This window comes from Dipodomys ordii, unplaced genomic scaffold (assembly GCF_000151885.1).
Source record: "Dipodomys ordii isolate 6190 unplaced genomic scaffold, Dord_2.0 Scaffold38, whole genome shotgun sequence".
In the NCBI taxonomy this organism is placed as follows: domain Eukaryota; kingdom Metazoa; phylum Chordata; class Mammalia; order Rodentia; family Heteromyidae; genus Dipodomys; species Dipodomys ordii.
In genome coordinates this window covers 9021043-9037846 of record NW_012267254.1, presented here as the reverse complement: position 1 = coordinate 9037846, position 16804 = coordinate 9021043, and positions in this window count along the sequence as shown.

Genomic DNA, 16804 nt, shown 5'->3' with positions numbered 1-16804 from the left:
AAACCGGAAGTGGCACTGTAGCTCAAGTGGTAGAGCGCTCGCCTTGAGCTGAAGAGCTGAGGGACAGCGCCCAAGCCCAGAGTTCAAGCCCCATGACGGACAAAAAAAAAAAAAGAAAGAAAGAAAATTGAGGATGTAACATGTGAATACTATATCATAAACATAATGTCTATTATATAACTTAGACAATAAAGTGAAATCAAATGATGTGGTTGAAAGAATGAGAAGAGAGACAAGATAATTTATAGTTTAAAACCTGAAGTAGGGGATTTTGATATGGTTAGGTGTAATTAGCTCAAAGAAAGACAAAAACTCCTCCATAATCTCTTATAAAACATATCCAGCAGAGTTGTAAATGTCAACAGACAAGTTGTACGTAAGTATGACGAGATAATATGAAAGAATGACAAAAGATATATAGCTTATTTGGGAGTATATAATTCATTATAATAAAAGGGACAAATAAGAAACACAGGTTATTTTTACCTGATGCAACACAAAATAAGAATAATCACTAGAAGTTAGAAGATGGAAAACATGCACAAACTTTGAAGATCATATTGAGTTTTTTAGATTTGATTTTACAAAGGAATTTCAACAAGTCAGATTACACATACTATACATCTTGATCAATGTCATCCCTTTAATTGTTCTCCATAATTTTTTTCAATCCCATCCACATTCACAAGTTACACAGTTCAACTTTTTAGGTAATGTAGATTGTTTGCCCAGGCTTCACCCTTCCATTCATCAGATTTAGTTTTGAAAGTAATGTGTTTAGGACTGGGAAGATGGCTCAGAGGTAGAGTGCCTGCCTTGCATTCATGAGGCCCTGGATTCAATTCCTCAGCACCACATAAGCAGAAAAAGCAAGAAGTGGTGCTGTGGCTCAAGTGGTAGAGTGCTAACCTTGAGCTGAAGAGCTGAGGGGCAGCACTCGGGCCCAGAGTTCAAGCCCCACTACTGACCAAAAAAAGTCATGTGTGTAGTTGCAGAGAGAATTGCCTTTTTTCTTGAGAATTGAGGATTACACTTTACACTGCTAAAGAGAAGTTCACACCATCTGTGGTTTGTGCTGCTAGCATGTAGACTCCAGAAGGGCAGTGGACCACTGTCCTTTGAATAGGTTGTATGTACCTCACTTTAAATAAAGTGCTTAGTTATAGACAGCAGAATCTAGAAGGGGCATTTGACAAAGAAGGTGACAGGTTTTGAAGGAAACATGATTATATCACTTGTTTTGAGTTGAATTCCGACCCCTTTACAAAAGAAACACAATGAAGTCCTAACCTCTAGTACTTCAATATAACCTTGTTGGACATGGGGCCCTGACTCAGATAATCAACTTAAAATGAGTTCATTAGGGTGTACCTTTAATATCATGAGTTTCCTTGTGAAAAGTGAAACAGACTTGCTTTGAAGAACAATGAAAAAAAGCAGAATGATGAAAATGGAATTTATGCTGTCCCAAGCAAGGGATATCTTGGCTAACAGAAACTTAAAGAGGGAAGAAAGGACTGTGACATAAAGGTTTCAGAAAGAGTCGTGAAATCTTAATTTCAGACTTCTAGCCTCTGGAATTGCAATACACTTTGCTTTTATAAGTTACCCAGTTTGTATTACTTTATTGAAACACACCTAGCTAGCAAACCCACTATGCACTAAACAACAAGAGCTCTGAAAGTGAAGTAGGGAAATTGAGCCTGGCCCATGCCATCATGGCCATATGGTGGGTGGATGGTAGGCTACGTCTGGTATTTTGTCTTCATGATACAGAAAGATGAAGTTCCTGCCTCGCAGGTGCTGAATCCTTAAAGGCAGGGGAGCCAAAATGCATAATAGGTTACTAAACCTATCAGTCCAGTGCCAGGGACTCGAGTTTCCTGTGACCTTGATCCCTGACCTGACCCTATTTAGGCCCAGACCACTACAGGTGCCATTATGACATGTCATATATCTCCATGTTTGTGTGCTGTGTCCTGTTTTCTGGCTCATCTCTGGTCACGAAGGTGTCCCACTTCAACTCTCTATTGGAGCTGAATAGGTTTGTTGGTATTGTTTTTGTTCTTTCCTCTCAGACCTTCATGGCTCAGTTTTCTAACAGTGTTGTGTATTTGATGGCTGCTGGTCTTTCAGACAGGATTCCACCATGCAGTCTCCAGCCTTTAATAAAGACTCCATGATTTGACTTATCAAAATGTGGCTTGTCTGTTTTCACACCATACAACAAAAGAAGATGAGCAAGAAATGGACAAACTTGCTGTGATGACTGCTGTTTATTTGTATTTGATAAAAATTCTTAATGTTATTTCCCAGCTAGAAAATCAAATTTACAACTTCAGACAACAAAGAATACAGTGGAAGCTTTAGCTTGATACATGGGAGTATAAGAAATGGATCAAGGAAATGTGATATCTATCTATCTATCTATCTATCTATCTATCTATCTATCTATCTATCTATCTATCTATCTATATATATATATATATATATATAATGGAATTCTATGCCTCCATCAGAAAGAATGACACAGTCCCATTTGTTAGGAAATGGAAAGACTTGGAGAAAATTATATTAAGTGAAGTAAGCCAGACCCAAAGAAACATAGGTCCCATGGTCTCCCTTATTTGCAATAACTAGTATACATCTAGAAAAATCTTTCCAGACAAGCAGAAAAAGTCAAAAGCTGTGCACATATGACCTTGTGTCCCAAGATAGGGACACAAGAGGTTTGATTTTTGCTGCTATTGTTTTTAATGTACTATGGTATAATCCCTGTTTTCACTGTATTTGATTCTGGTGCCTTGCATTTGTATATACTTTTTTCCTAATTTGGGAAGGGGAAGGGAAATAACAAAATGCTGAAACAAGGATACAAGATGACCTATTGTAACAATTAGATGTACAAGAAACTGTGGTAAAAGCAAACTTTACAACTTGGGGTGCGGAGCTGGGTAGGTGGGGAAAGAAAGGATGGTAGGGGAAAAACAAAGGAGGAAGTAACAATGCTCAATAGGTAATGTACTCATTACTCATGTAACTGTAACCCTTCTGTACAGTAGCTTTACAGTAAAAAATATATTTACAAAAGAATTTAAGAAATGATTGCCAGGCTGGGTGCTGGTGTCTCACACTATAATCCTAGCTACACAGGAGGCTGAGATCTGAAGGTCAAGGTTCAAAGCCAGCCAGGGCAGGAATGTCCATGAGATTCTTATCTCAAATAAAACACCAGAAAACCAGAAGTGTCACTGTGGCTTAATGGTAGAGCACTAGCATTGAGGTGAAGAGCTGAGGGACAGTGCCCAGGCCCAGAGTTCAAGCGCTATGATTGACAAAAAAAGAAGTGATTGCCAGTTTATACAGTGAATTGTTGATTTGATATCATTTTTAATCCTCACCCTCTTTACTGTACATAATTTCCGTTTTTATAGGTCCTGTGTATGTGTCACAGATATGTTCATATTTGTGACATATATAGATGTATTTTGGTTACTTTTTCCTAGAATTAGGAGTATTTATTTTCTATTTTTATAATATATTCCAAATTACTAATCATAGAATTCTGGTTTTCAGGAACAAGTCAAGAACAAGTGATGTTCTGTATGGAGCTGGAAACCCTGGGCAATATTAAACATGTTCACTAGTTCTATCTATTTCAGTACTTACAATTTAGGTCTGTTTAGCTTTGGCTGATGTATTTGAAAAAAAGTTCCTAATTGAATAAGTAAACCAGGGAAAAGCAGGCAGGCATCCAGGCAGCAATCCAGTAATATCTATGAAATATTTGCTCAACTTGGCCATGATTCTGGCAGGGCCCACCTTCTGGGAGTAAGTGTCTGATTGACATATTCTTTTGCTATGACTAGTGACCCATACTCTGCCAGTAGCCACTAGGCCATTAATTCTTTACCAATTAATACTACAATCAAATTTTGAGCCTTTGGTAATATATAGGGTCTATTTTCATGGAGTCAATGAATATGCTTTATGCAATGAGTATAGTTGATTTAAGAAAACTCTCCAGAAGTTAAACAACAAATAAATGCTATCCAATCAAAATGGTTATCTTGAAGCATAAATAATATTATTTAATACTAAATATTAAACATATTTTGGAGATGTTCAAGGAGTGTCAAATGGAAACATATTCTTTACAGAGTTAGTCTAGTGTGTTATAAATCACTGTGGAATACCTGAAAGAGTTTAATTGTCAATTCCTTTCCCTCAGTGCTTTCCTTGGCCAGAAATCTTGGAATAAACAAACTTCTTATAGTAATAATATCTAAAATGGTTGAAAGGCATTGCAGAGTTGAATCATTGAAACAGGATTGATATAAATATTTGCATGTTAAATTCATTTTAGCTGAGTCTATTATGTATTTAACAATTGGAACAACAGAGCATTCATATATTTAAAGGAATAAAGTATAAACATTGTGTGCATGTTTGTTTTTTTATTGTAAAAATGTTGTACAGAGGGCTTATAGTTACATGAGTAAGGTAATGAGTACATTTCATAGTGAGCACTGTTATCTCCTCCTTTATTTTCCCCCTACCATCACTTCTTTCCCCAACTCCCCAATTCATCCTGCCCCCCACCCCTCGACATTGTAAAGTTCATTTTCAATATAGTGTCCTATACATCTCATCATCACAATGGGTCAGCCTGCATCCCCATTTAAGTGTTCTGCAATATCACTTCTTCTGCCCAAATTACAAATATATATATACAAGGTGCAGAGCACTGGAATCAAATGCAGTGAAAACAGGGGTTATACCATGGAGGAACATACAATAGAAACAAAAGAATCACATAGTGTATTGTAAGTACATTAAAAACATTAGCAAGAAAAAAACAACAACAAAAAACTCTTGTGTCTCTGTCTTGGGGTACATTTTGCTTAACATTAATTCATGTGGACCTATGTGCATAGCCTTTGACCTACTCTGCTTGTCCTAGACATGTACTAATCACTGCAAACAAGGGAAACCATGGGACGTATATTCCTTTGGGCCTGGCTTACTTCACTTAATATAATTTTTCCAAGTCTTTCCATTTCCTAATAAAAGAGGCAATGTCAGGTTTTCTGACAGAGGCATAGAATTTATATACATATATATATATATATATATCATATTTTCTTGATTCATTCATCTACTGATGGGCATCTGGGTGGGTTCTATATCCTAGCTATTGTTCTGGTAGCTTTGTTATGACCTTATTTGTGATCATTTGTGCCCAAAAGTGAGATTGCTGGGACATAAGGGAACGCTATGTGGAGTCTTTTGAGGAACCTCCATACTACTTTCCAAAGTGGTTGAACAAGTTTACATTCCCACCAACAATGCAGTAGGGTTCCCAATTGACCACATCCCCTCCAGCATCTGTTGTTATTAGAGTTCTTGATAATAATCATTCTAACTGGGGTGAGGTGGTATCTCAATGTTGTTTTGATTTGCATTTGTTATGGCTAGAGAAGTTGAGCATTTCTTCATGTGTCTATTGGCCATCCTTCTTTCCTCTTCAGAGAAGTTTCTCTTTAAGTCTTTAGGCCACTTATTTATTGGACAGTTGTTTCTTTGAGGATTTGTTGTTGGGAGATTTAATTTTTTGAGTTCCAGGTATATTTTAGATATGAGACCCTTGTCTATTGTATGGCTAGTGAAGATCTCCCAATCTGTGGGCTTTCTACTTATCTTGCTAGCTATGTCCTTTGCTATGCAAAAGCACTGCAATTTCATGCAATACCATGTATCCAAACTTTCTTTGATTTATTGTGTTTCTGGGTCTCTACTAAGAAAATTTTGGCCTGTGCAAAGGAGACCTAGGATTTCTCATATTCCATCCTGTAATGTTTTCAGATTGTCTGCTTTGACTCCGAGGTCTTCGATCCATTTGGAGTTGATTCTGGAGCAAGGTGATATACAAGGATCTAGCTTTAGTTTTCTACAAGTGATCAGCCAGTACTGCCAGCACCATTTATTGAAGAGGCTGTCTTTCTTCCATTCTATTTTTTTAGCTCCCTTATCAAAGATTAGATGGCTATAGGTCTATGGGTTCATTTCTGGGTTTTCAATTCTATTCCATTGTTCCTGAGGTCTGTTCTTGTGCCAGTACCAAGCTGTTTTGATTGCTCTGGCTTTCTAGTAGAGTTTGAAATTTGGTATTGATATTCCTCCAGCACTGTTCTTTCAGTTAAGGATCATTTTTGCTATTCGGGGACTTTTATTGTTCCATATGAATTTTTGGATTGCCTCTTCTATTTCCTTGAAGAATGAGGTTGGAATATTGATAGGTATTGCATTGAATTTGTAGATAGCCTTGGAAAGTATTGCCATTTTCACGATGTTGATCCTTCCGATCCAGGAGTACAGGAGGTTTTGCCACTTTGTAGATTCTGTTTTGATTTCTTTTTTTAGGTTTATAATGTTTTCATCATAGAGGTCCTTCACTTCTTTGGTTAAGTTAATTCCTAGGTATTTTATTTTTTGTGGGGCTATTACAAATGGAGTTGCTTTCCTGATTTCAGCCACACTTTTCTCATTTTTTGCATACAGAAAAGCCATTGATTTTTGAGGGTTAATTTTATACCCTGCTACTTTGCCAAAGTTTTGAATCAGCCTGAGTAATTTGAGAGTGGATTCCGTGGGATTCTTTAAATACAACATTATGTCATCTGCAAAGAAGGCGAGTTTTACTTCATCTTTCCCTATTTGGATCCCTTTTATGTTTGCATCTTGTCTTATTGCTGTAGCTAGGCATTCTAATACTAAATTGAAGAGAAGTGGAAAATGTGGACATCCTTGTCTCATTCTTGAGTTAGTTTTTCACCATTAAGTATAATGATGATTGTAGGTTTGTAATATACAGCCTTTATTGTATTGAGGAATGTTCCCTTGATTCCTAATTTTTCCATAACCTTCATCATAACGGGGTGTTGGATCTTGTCAAATGCTTTTTCTGCCTCTATTGTGATAACCATGTGGTTCTTATCATTGCTTTTGTTGATGTGACGAATTATATTAATTTATTTGCGTATATTGAACCAGCTTTGCATCCTTGAAATGAACCCTGTTTGTTCATGGTGTATGGATGAATTGTTGAAGTTGGTTGGCCAAAATTTTGTTGAGAAGTTTTGCATCAATATTCATCAGAGAAATGGATCTATAGTTCTCTTTCTTTGATGAGTCTCTGCCTCATAGAATGAGTTCGGTAGTGAACTTTCTCTTTCAATTTCATTGTTAACTCCTATTTTATTTTATGTGAGGTTACTGCAAAAGGACTTGCTTTCATAATTTCAGCTTTGTTCTTCTCATTAATGGCATGCAGGAAATCCATTGATTTTTCCGGTTAATTTTGTACCATGCTACTTTGCCAAATTTTCTGGATCAACTCAAGTAACTTGGGAGTAGAATCTATGGGGTTCTTTAAATATAAGGTCAGGTCACCTGCAAAGAGGGAGAGTTTTACTTCATCCTTCCCTAGTTGGATGCCCTTTATGTCTGCATCTTTTCTTATTGCTGTAGTTATGCCTTCTAATACTAGGTTGAAGAGGAGTGGGGAGAGTGGACACACTTGTCTTGTTCCTGAATTTAGAGGAAATGGCTTTTACTTTGCCCCATTAGGTATAATGCTGGCTGTAGGCTTGTCATATATGGCCTTTACTATATTGAGGAATGTTCCATGGATTCTTAGTTTTTCCAGAGCCTTCATCATAAAGGGGTGTTGGATCTTGTCAAATGCTTTTTCTGCATCTGTTGAGATAACCATGTGGTTCTTATCCTTGCTCTTGTTAATGTGATGAATTATATTAATTTATTTGCATATATTGAACCAGCTTTGCATCCTTGAAATGAATCATGTTTGGTGGTGTATGATTCTTTTGATGAGTTGTTGAATTCAATTGGCCAAGATTTTGTTGAGAAGTTTTGCGTCGATATTCATCAAAGAAGTGGGTCTTTAGTTCTCTTTCTTTGATAAGTCCCTGCCTGGTTTTATGATGAGGGTTATGAAGACTTCATAAAAAGAGTGTGATAGAATTCCATTGTGTATATATACCACATTTTCTTGATCCATTCATCTACTGAGGGGCATCTGGATTGGTTCCATATCTTAGCTATGGTAAATAATGCTGCAAGAAACATTGTTGTGCTGGTAGCTTTAGTGTGGTCTTGTTTGTAAACATTTGGGTAAATGGCCAAAAGTGGGATTGCTGGGTCATAGGGGAGTTCTATGTGAAGTCTTTTGAGGAACCTCCATACTGCTTTCCAAAGTGGTTGAACAAGTTTACATTCCCACCAACAATGAAGTAAGGTTCCTTTCTGTCCACATCCCCTCCAGCATCTGTTGTTGTTAAAGTTCTTGATTTTTGCCATTCTAACTGGGGTGAGGTGATATCTCAATTCTATGCTGCCATCAGAAAGAATGACATTGCCCCATTTGTCAGGAAATGGAAAAAATTGGAAAAAATTATATTAAGTGAAGTAAGACAGGCCCAAAGAAACATAGGTCCCATGGTTTCCCTTATTTGCAATACCTAGTATATCTATGATTCAAGCGGAAAAGGTCAGATAATGTGGTGTCAGGAAAATGAACCCTTAGATATGTATTTTAATGTTTTTTTCTTTCATGCATGTGTTTCTAATGCATTTATAAGATTATGTCTTTGTTGCTTTGTATGTCCCTCCCCCACAGTATAACCCCTGCTTTCACTATATTTGATGTCAGTATAACTTGAGGAGGAGATGGGGGAAAACCTATTGTTTAAAGATACAGGTGGACCTGTTGCAACAATGAGAAGTACAAGTTTTCATGTCCAAAACGAGCTTTACAACGTCGGTGCGGGGGGGGGGGGGGGGGGGGGGAAGGAGAAGGATTGGGATTGGGGGGGAGGGGGGAGGCTGGGAAGGGATGTGAAGGGTAAACAAAAGGAGGAGGCTGCAATTCTTGGTAAGAAATGTACGCATTATCCTGCCCATGTAATTGTAACCCCTCTGTACAGTATCTTCACAAATAAAATAAAATAAAATATTAAAAAAAATAAAAAGAGTGTGATAGTGAATTTTTGCTTTCAATTTGATTAAAGAGATGGAGGAGTATTGGTGTGAGTTCTATTTTGAAGGCCTTGTAGAATTCAGCTGTAAATCCATCTGGTCCTGGACTTTTTTGGGGTGGGATTTCTTTTATTGCTGCTTCTATTTTGATGCTTGATATGGCTCTGTTAAGTTGTTTTAAATCGTCTTGATTTAATTTGGGCATGTCAATATTTGCTAGAAATTTGTCCATATCTGTTGGATTTCCAAATTTATTAGCATAAAGGTTTGAGAAGTATCCCCTTATTATATTCTGAATGCTGGCTGTTTCTGTAGTGATGTTTCCGTTCTCATCTCAGAGTTTATTTGGGTGTGTTCTCTTTTTTCTCATAAGATTTGTTAAGGGTCTGTCAATTGTATTAATTTTTTTGAAGAACCAACTCTTTGTTTTGTTAATTATTTCTATAGTTTTTTGGACTCTAATTCATTTAATTCAGATTTAATTTTAAATATTTGTTTCCATCTACTGTATTGAGGTTTAGCTTGTTGTACTTTTTCAAGGAGCTTTATGTGCCTCATTATATTGTTGGTTTCAGATCTTTCCAATTTGTTGATGTAGGTACTCAGTGCTATAATCTTGCCCTGAGTACTGCCTTTGCTGTGTCCCAGAGGAGCTGGTAATTTGTGTGATCTTTTTTGTTGAATGTCATGAGCATTTGAATTTCCTTTTAATTTCTTCCATGACTCACTGGTTGTTCAACAGTGTGTTGTTCAGCCTCCATGTGTTATAGGATTTCCTTTGGTGGCTTTGTTGTTGAATTCTAATTTAATTCCCTTGTGGTCTGAGAGAATGAAGGGTATAATTTTGATGCTTATGAATTGGACAGATTTGCTTTGTGGTCTAGAATGTGGTCTATTTTGGAGAATGTTCCATGTGCTGCTGAGAAGAAGGTGTAATATGATGCTGCTGGATGAAATATTCGGTAGATGTCCATTAAATCTAGTTGATCTATGCAGATTTTAAGATCCGAGGTTTCTCTGTTGAGTTTTTGCCAGGTTGATCTATCTAGTGGGGATAGTGGTGTATTAAAGTCTCCCACAATTAATGTCTTTGGATCTATGTGAGATTTGTGGTAAAGTAATGTTTCTTGGATAAATTTCGGTGCTCCGTTATTTTTGTGAGTAGATGTTTAGAATTTTAATATCCTTCTGAAGGAGAGATACCTTAATTAGTATGTAGTGAGCATCTTTACCAGTTCTCATTGGTTTTAATTTGAATTCTATTTTATCTGATATTAGGATTGCAACTCCTGCCTGTTTATGGGGGCCATTTGCTTGATATATTTTATTCCAACCTTTCACTTTCAGAATATGTTTGTTTTTGTAGGCAAGGTGTGTCTCTTGAAGACAACAGAGAGAAGGATCTTGATTTTTGATCCAATTGGACAATCTATGTTGCTTAATTGGAGAGTTAAGACCCTTAACATTAAGGGTTAGAAATGAGAGGTGCTTGTCAGCCCTTACATTTTAATCCATATTTTGTGTAGAAACTGTGCTTTGGCTCTTCTTGTTGTGATTGTTATTTCTCTGTTTGAGGACTGCCTCATTGCCTATATTCTGTTCTTGTTGGTTTTCTATATGTAGAACGTCTTTGAGGATTTTTGGAGAGCTGGTTTGATAGAGATATATTGCTTCAGACTTTCCTTGCTTTGGAAGGCTTTTATTTGTCCTTCTGTTATGAATGAGAGCTTAGCAGGGTAAATTATTCTTGGTTGGTAGTTATTTGACTTTAGGGCATGGCATACCTCTTTCCAGGCCATCCTTGTTTTTTGGTGTCTGTTGAGAAGTCTGAGGTAATTCTGATTGGGTTACATTTATATGTGATTGTTCTCTTCTCCCTGACAGCATTAGTAATTCTTTCTTTAGTGGCTATTGAGCCGGTACTGATTATAATGGAGCAGTGGGATGACCTGTTCTGATCTGGTCTATTTGGGGTTCTAAAAGCTTCTTGTATCTGTTTTTTCTTTTTTTTTGTAGGTCGTGGGGCTTGAACTTTGGGCTTGAGAGCTGTCCCTCAGCTCTTCAGCTCAAGGCTAGTGCTCTACCATTTGAGCTACAATGCTACTTCTGGTTTTCTGGTGGTTTATTGGAGATAAGAGTTTCACAGACTTTCTTGCCCGGGCTGGCTTTGAATCACTATCCTCAGATCTCAGCCTCCTGAGTAGGTAGGATTACAGGCGCCAGGTACTTTTGTAGCTGGATGGGCCTGTTCTTTTGTATATTTGGGAAGTTCTGTGTGAGGATTCTGCTGAATATACTTCCTAATCCATTGGCTTCCCTCTCCAGGCCCTCTTGTATACCTATTATTCTCAAATTAATCTTTCTGAATGTATCTTGTATTGCCTGCAGTGATCTGTCATGCTTCTTAGTTATGTTATGAATATTTGTGTGCTGTTTCTCTATGGAGTCTAAACTGTTTTCAGCCTCTGATATTCTTTCTTTGACCTCCTCATTTCTACTTTGGAGGCTTTTTACCTCGGTATTTATCACCATTGATTCTTGCTGGTTTTTCTTAATGGTGCCAGCTCCTTATTAAGATTTTGTTTTAAGTCTTGAATAGATTGCCTTACCTACTTTAGTTGGTTCTCAGACTTTTCTTTCCACTCCTTAATCTGGGTTCCTATCTTTTCATTAGGTTCTTTCTCCCTCTGCTGGACTTTGTTTATCTTTTTATTTGTGGAGGCCATAAAGTCATCTATTAGCTTCTGGTTGGCTTCATCATGTTCTCTGATAACCCTATGCAGGGTGTCCAATTTTTCACTCAGCAACTTTACCAGCCATTATTTTAATCTATCTTGAGCATTATCCTCTAGGTTATACTGGGACTACTCTGTAGCTTGTTCATGTGGATATGGTGTTGGTGTTTGTTGATTGGCCATGTTACTTGTGTTTCTGTGGTTAGTTTTACCCATTTGGAGACAAGAACCATACTGGTAAAACAGTAGGAGAGTCTTTTTTTGTGGACTGGAGCCTGGTGTTGTGTAGATGTATAGATCTTAGGGTTTCAGAGTTATGTGTACATGTTTTCTTATTTAGCTCTCTTTTTCTTTGCTTGGAAAGGGATATTGTGGTTTTGGGGTTGAGATTATGTATAGTAACTTTTGAGACAACCTGGGTTTGGCTGATAAGTAGTCTGCTCCTTAGAGTTAACAAGATGGACCCCTTGTACTCAAAATAGTCAAATGGAACCAATTTTTGGTCAAATATAGGATTAATTGTAAATTGAGACAGATATAAACCATTAGGGATCAACGGGCTGCTGCAGATGGAGAAGTGGTGAAGGGTTAGAATAGGAGAAATATAAGTTCAAGTTCAGAAGAGGACTTGGGTATAATGATAGTAGAGGGGTAAGAACAGTTTAGGGGAGGGGTATATGTAGTAGTAGGAGAATAAAGACCTTGTTACCAAGTGTAAGAGGTGGAAAAGAATTTGAAGAAATGTTATGTAGGGAGTGGGTTAGAAATTGAGATGAGAAGGACTCCACATAGAGCTCCCCTATGACCCAGCAATCCCACTTTTGGGCATTTACCCAAATTATCACAAACAAGACCATACTAAAGCTACCAGCACAACTATGTTTATTGCAGCATTATTTACCATAACTAAAATATGGAACCCAGATGCCCCTCAGTAGATGAATGGATCAAGAAAATGTGGTATATATATATATATATATATATATATATATATATATATATATATATATACAATAGAATTCTATGCCTCCATCAGAAAGAATGACATTGCCCCATTTGTTAGGAAATGAAAAGACTTGGAAAAAATCCTATTAAGTGAAGTAAGCCAGGCCCAAAAAACATAGGTCCCATGGTTTCCCTTATTTGCAATAACTAGTATATGTCTGAAACAAGCAGAAAAGATCAGATAAATTGATGTTAAACAAAATGAACCCCAAAATAATGACTCAAATGTTTTTTTTCTTTTTTGCTATTGTGTCTAACATATTTATAAGATATTTCTTTGTTACACTGTATGTCGCTCCCCCACAGTTTAACCCCTGTTTTCACTGTGTTTGATGTTGGTATAATTTGAGGAGGCTAAGGGAAAAAATAAATTATTTATTTATTTTATTTTATTTTTTTGGGTCCGGTCGTGGGGCCTGAACTCTGGGCCTGGGCACTGTCCCTCAGCTCTTCAGCTCAGGGCTAGCACTCTACCACTTGAGCCACAGCACCACTTTCGGCTTTTTTCTTTTTGCTTATGTGGTGCTAAGGAATCGAACCCAGGGCCTTGAGCATGCAAGGCAAGCACTCTACCACTGAGCCACCTTCCCAGCCCGAAAACAAATTATTTAAATAGGGATACATGTGGACGCATTGCACCAATGACATGTACAAGATATTATGTTGAAAATGAACTTTACAACTTTGGTGCATAGCGGGGGGCGAGGGAGAGGGAGATGGGAAGGGATGGTAGGGGAAACAAAGGAGGAGGCAACAATGCTTGACAAGAAATGCACTCATTACCTTGCCCATGTAATTGTAACCCCTCTGTATGGTATTTTCACAATAAATTTTTTTAAAAAAGAGAGAGATCGAGATGAAGGTAAGAAAAATAAGTTATATATAAGTGTATTTGGGAGACTTTCTGAGATTAGAAAAGATTATTCAGATATTATAGGAGAGTCTTTTAATCTAAGTTAACCTTCGTAATGATTCTTTACACACATAGAAGGAGGCCTTACTTTTTGTGTAGGACTATGCAGGGTAGCTCTGATGGAGTAGTAGTATAATGTGGAGAGAAAGGAGAAGGGGAGAGTGAGAGGAAAAGAAAGAAGAAAATAAAAAAAATCCTTGTTAATTAAGAAATTGGAAAGTGAGAGAATAAACAAATAATAATGAAAAATAGAAGCTTTAAGTTGAATGGAAAATACTAAATCACAATACACATAGAAATAAAAACAAACAATGAATGATCAGAGATAAAAAAACTAACAAAACAAAACAAAAACAAGAACAAAAAACTAAAGAAATGGAAAGGCTTGGAAAAAATTATATTAAGTGAAGTAAGCCAAGCCCAAAGAAACATAGGTCCCATGGTTTCCCTTATTTGCAATATCTAGTATCTGAGTCAAGCAGAAAAGATTAGATAAGGTGATGTTAGGGAAATGAACCCTAAGATATGTATTCAAATGTATTTTTCTTTCATGCGGTTGTTTCTAACGCAATTATAAGATTATTTCTTTGTTGCTTTGTATGTCCCTCCCCCCCCAGTATAACCCCTGTTTTCACTGTATTTGATGTCAGTATAATTTGTGGAGGGGAAGGGGAAAAACAAATCGTTTAACTAGGGATACACGGGGACCCATTGCAACAATGAGATATACAAGTCATTATGTCGAAAACGAACTTTACAATTTTCGCCTGGAGCTGAAGGGGTGGAGGGACGGGTGGGGGGGGAGGATGGGAAGGGATGGGAAGGGGAAACAAAGGAGGAGGCTACAAAGCTTGATAAGAAATGTACTCATTATCTTGCCCATGTAATTGTAACTCCTCTGTACAGTATTATCACAATAAAAAAAAAAGAAAAAAACCCAAAAAAACTAAAGAATGGGTTTTTTGGATTCTTTGGGGGAGCTTTAGTCTCCCCATAGTCCTCAGAGCAGATTCCTGGTAGAACCTTGTATGTCTTTCTGTAGACTACTTTCCTTGTGAGTTGGTTGGGAGCAGATGGCCTTTTGGTGGGGGAGGCTGCCTGCTATCTATAGTCCCACTCTCAGACCTGGTGGAAGGGAGTCTTGGGCATGTTTATGTTTTAAACTATAGGAAATAATTTATTCATAAAATTGTGTGAAGATTAAATGATACAGTATTTATGTAAAAGTCTGAAGATAGTGAACACCTATAAGAGTTTTTTTTATCACTATTATAAAGTTCCATTGTAAAGTTCCCTTCGATAATAAAGACAGCATTCCTGAATACATACCAAAATTATTATATAAATATTGGGTAAACTATTTGCATACTAAAATCTCATGTAAATGAGAACAAAATAAGAAAAATCCAGGTGAACTCCTGTGGCTCATGCCTGTAATCCTGGCTGCCCAGGAGGCTGACATATGAGGATCACAGTTCAAAGCCAGCCTGGCCTGAAAGTCAGTGAGACTCTTATCCCAATCAACCACCAGAAAAAGGAAAGTGGTGCTGTGGCTAAGATGATAAAGTCCTAGTCTTGAGTTGAATAGCTCAGGAACAACGCCCAGGCCAGGGTTCAAACTACATGCCCAACCAAAGGAAAAAAGAAAAAAGAAAAACCCAAACAACATGGGAAATTAGGCCACCATGAGTATATGAAAACTATATCCTTGAAGGCAAGGTGAAAGGACAAGTTAAAGTTGGTGTGAGAACCAGTCTTATCCTGAATCCACCAAAAAAATTCTATATGCATTATATATTCCAGTATATGTATTATGGGGGCCAATTAAACCTGTAAATTTATGGAAATAACATCTAGGGAAATACATATAAGGAGGTATATATAGAGAGATATAAACGTATGAATATACTTGTGTGTATAAACATATGAATATACTTGTGCGTATGTTTATGTCCATAATTATGTACTTCTCTTGCCTCAAGAATTTATACAAGAACTTCTGGTTCCTTTTAGTGGACAGTAAGTTGAGAAATAGTACTTGTTACAGACACATCACTTGATCAGTAATTTTGGGTCTTTTTCACTAGAACAGGTAAATGATGCTATGGGTTTCTTACAAATTGTCTCCCATTCCATATTCCTATTTCCTTTATACCATACTGAGAACTTCATCTTCTGATAATGTCACCTTTCATCTTATCCTGGAATATATACAATTTCACATGCTATACCAATGAGTTCAAAAACAGACATAATAAAGAAAGTTCAAGGATTTTTTTAAAATTTTGTATGACTATGTTATACACTTCTTAGAGTACAAAGACTGTACTATTATAAAAATTACTTAAAAGAAGTTTGTCATTCTGTGTAGTTACATTTATTTGATATGGCATTAAAATTTTTGGTTCTCTCTAAATTTGGAGGCTTGCTAATCATCTTTTTGGTTTAATTTTATTGTTTGAATATAAAATCATGTATAAAATAACAACTTTATATAAAAATGTACTTTGTAAAGCTTTCCTTCAGTTCCTTTCCATCCTGATTTTATAATTTGTGTGTGTGTGTGTGTGTGTGTGTGTGTGTGTGTGTGTGCTAATCCTTATGCTTGATCCCATGGCATGGGTGCTGTCCCCAAGCTGTTTTGTTTAATGGTAGTGCTTCATCAGTTTAGCCACAGGACCACTTCTGGCACTTTTGGTGGTAATTAGAGTTAAAAGTTCCATAGACTTTCTTGCCTGGGTTGGCTTTGAACCACGATCCTTATCACAGGCTGGTGAATAGATTGGATTACAGGCATGAGGCTCCAACACCCAGGTTTTTATTGGTTTTTGATTTGTTCTTTCTGTGTTTCTTTTTATGAACAAGCTTATGAAAACTAATAAAAGAATTACTACAAAACTAATAGAGTCATTTCAGATGGGCTTAAGAATCAGTTTGATATGGTTATATTCTCACTGATTGCATTATAATATGTTGGACAGCCAAAAGAATAATGATGGGCTGGGAAGGTGGCTCAGTGGTAGAGCACTTGCCTTGCATGCTCGAGGCCCTGGGTTCGATTCCTTAGCACCACATAAGCAAAAAGAAAAAAGCC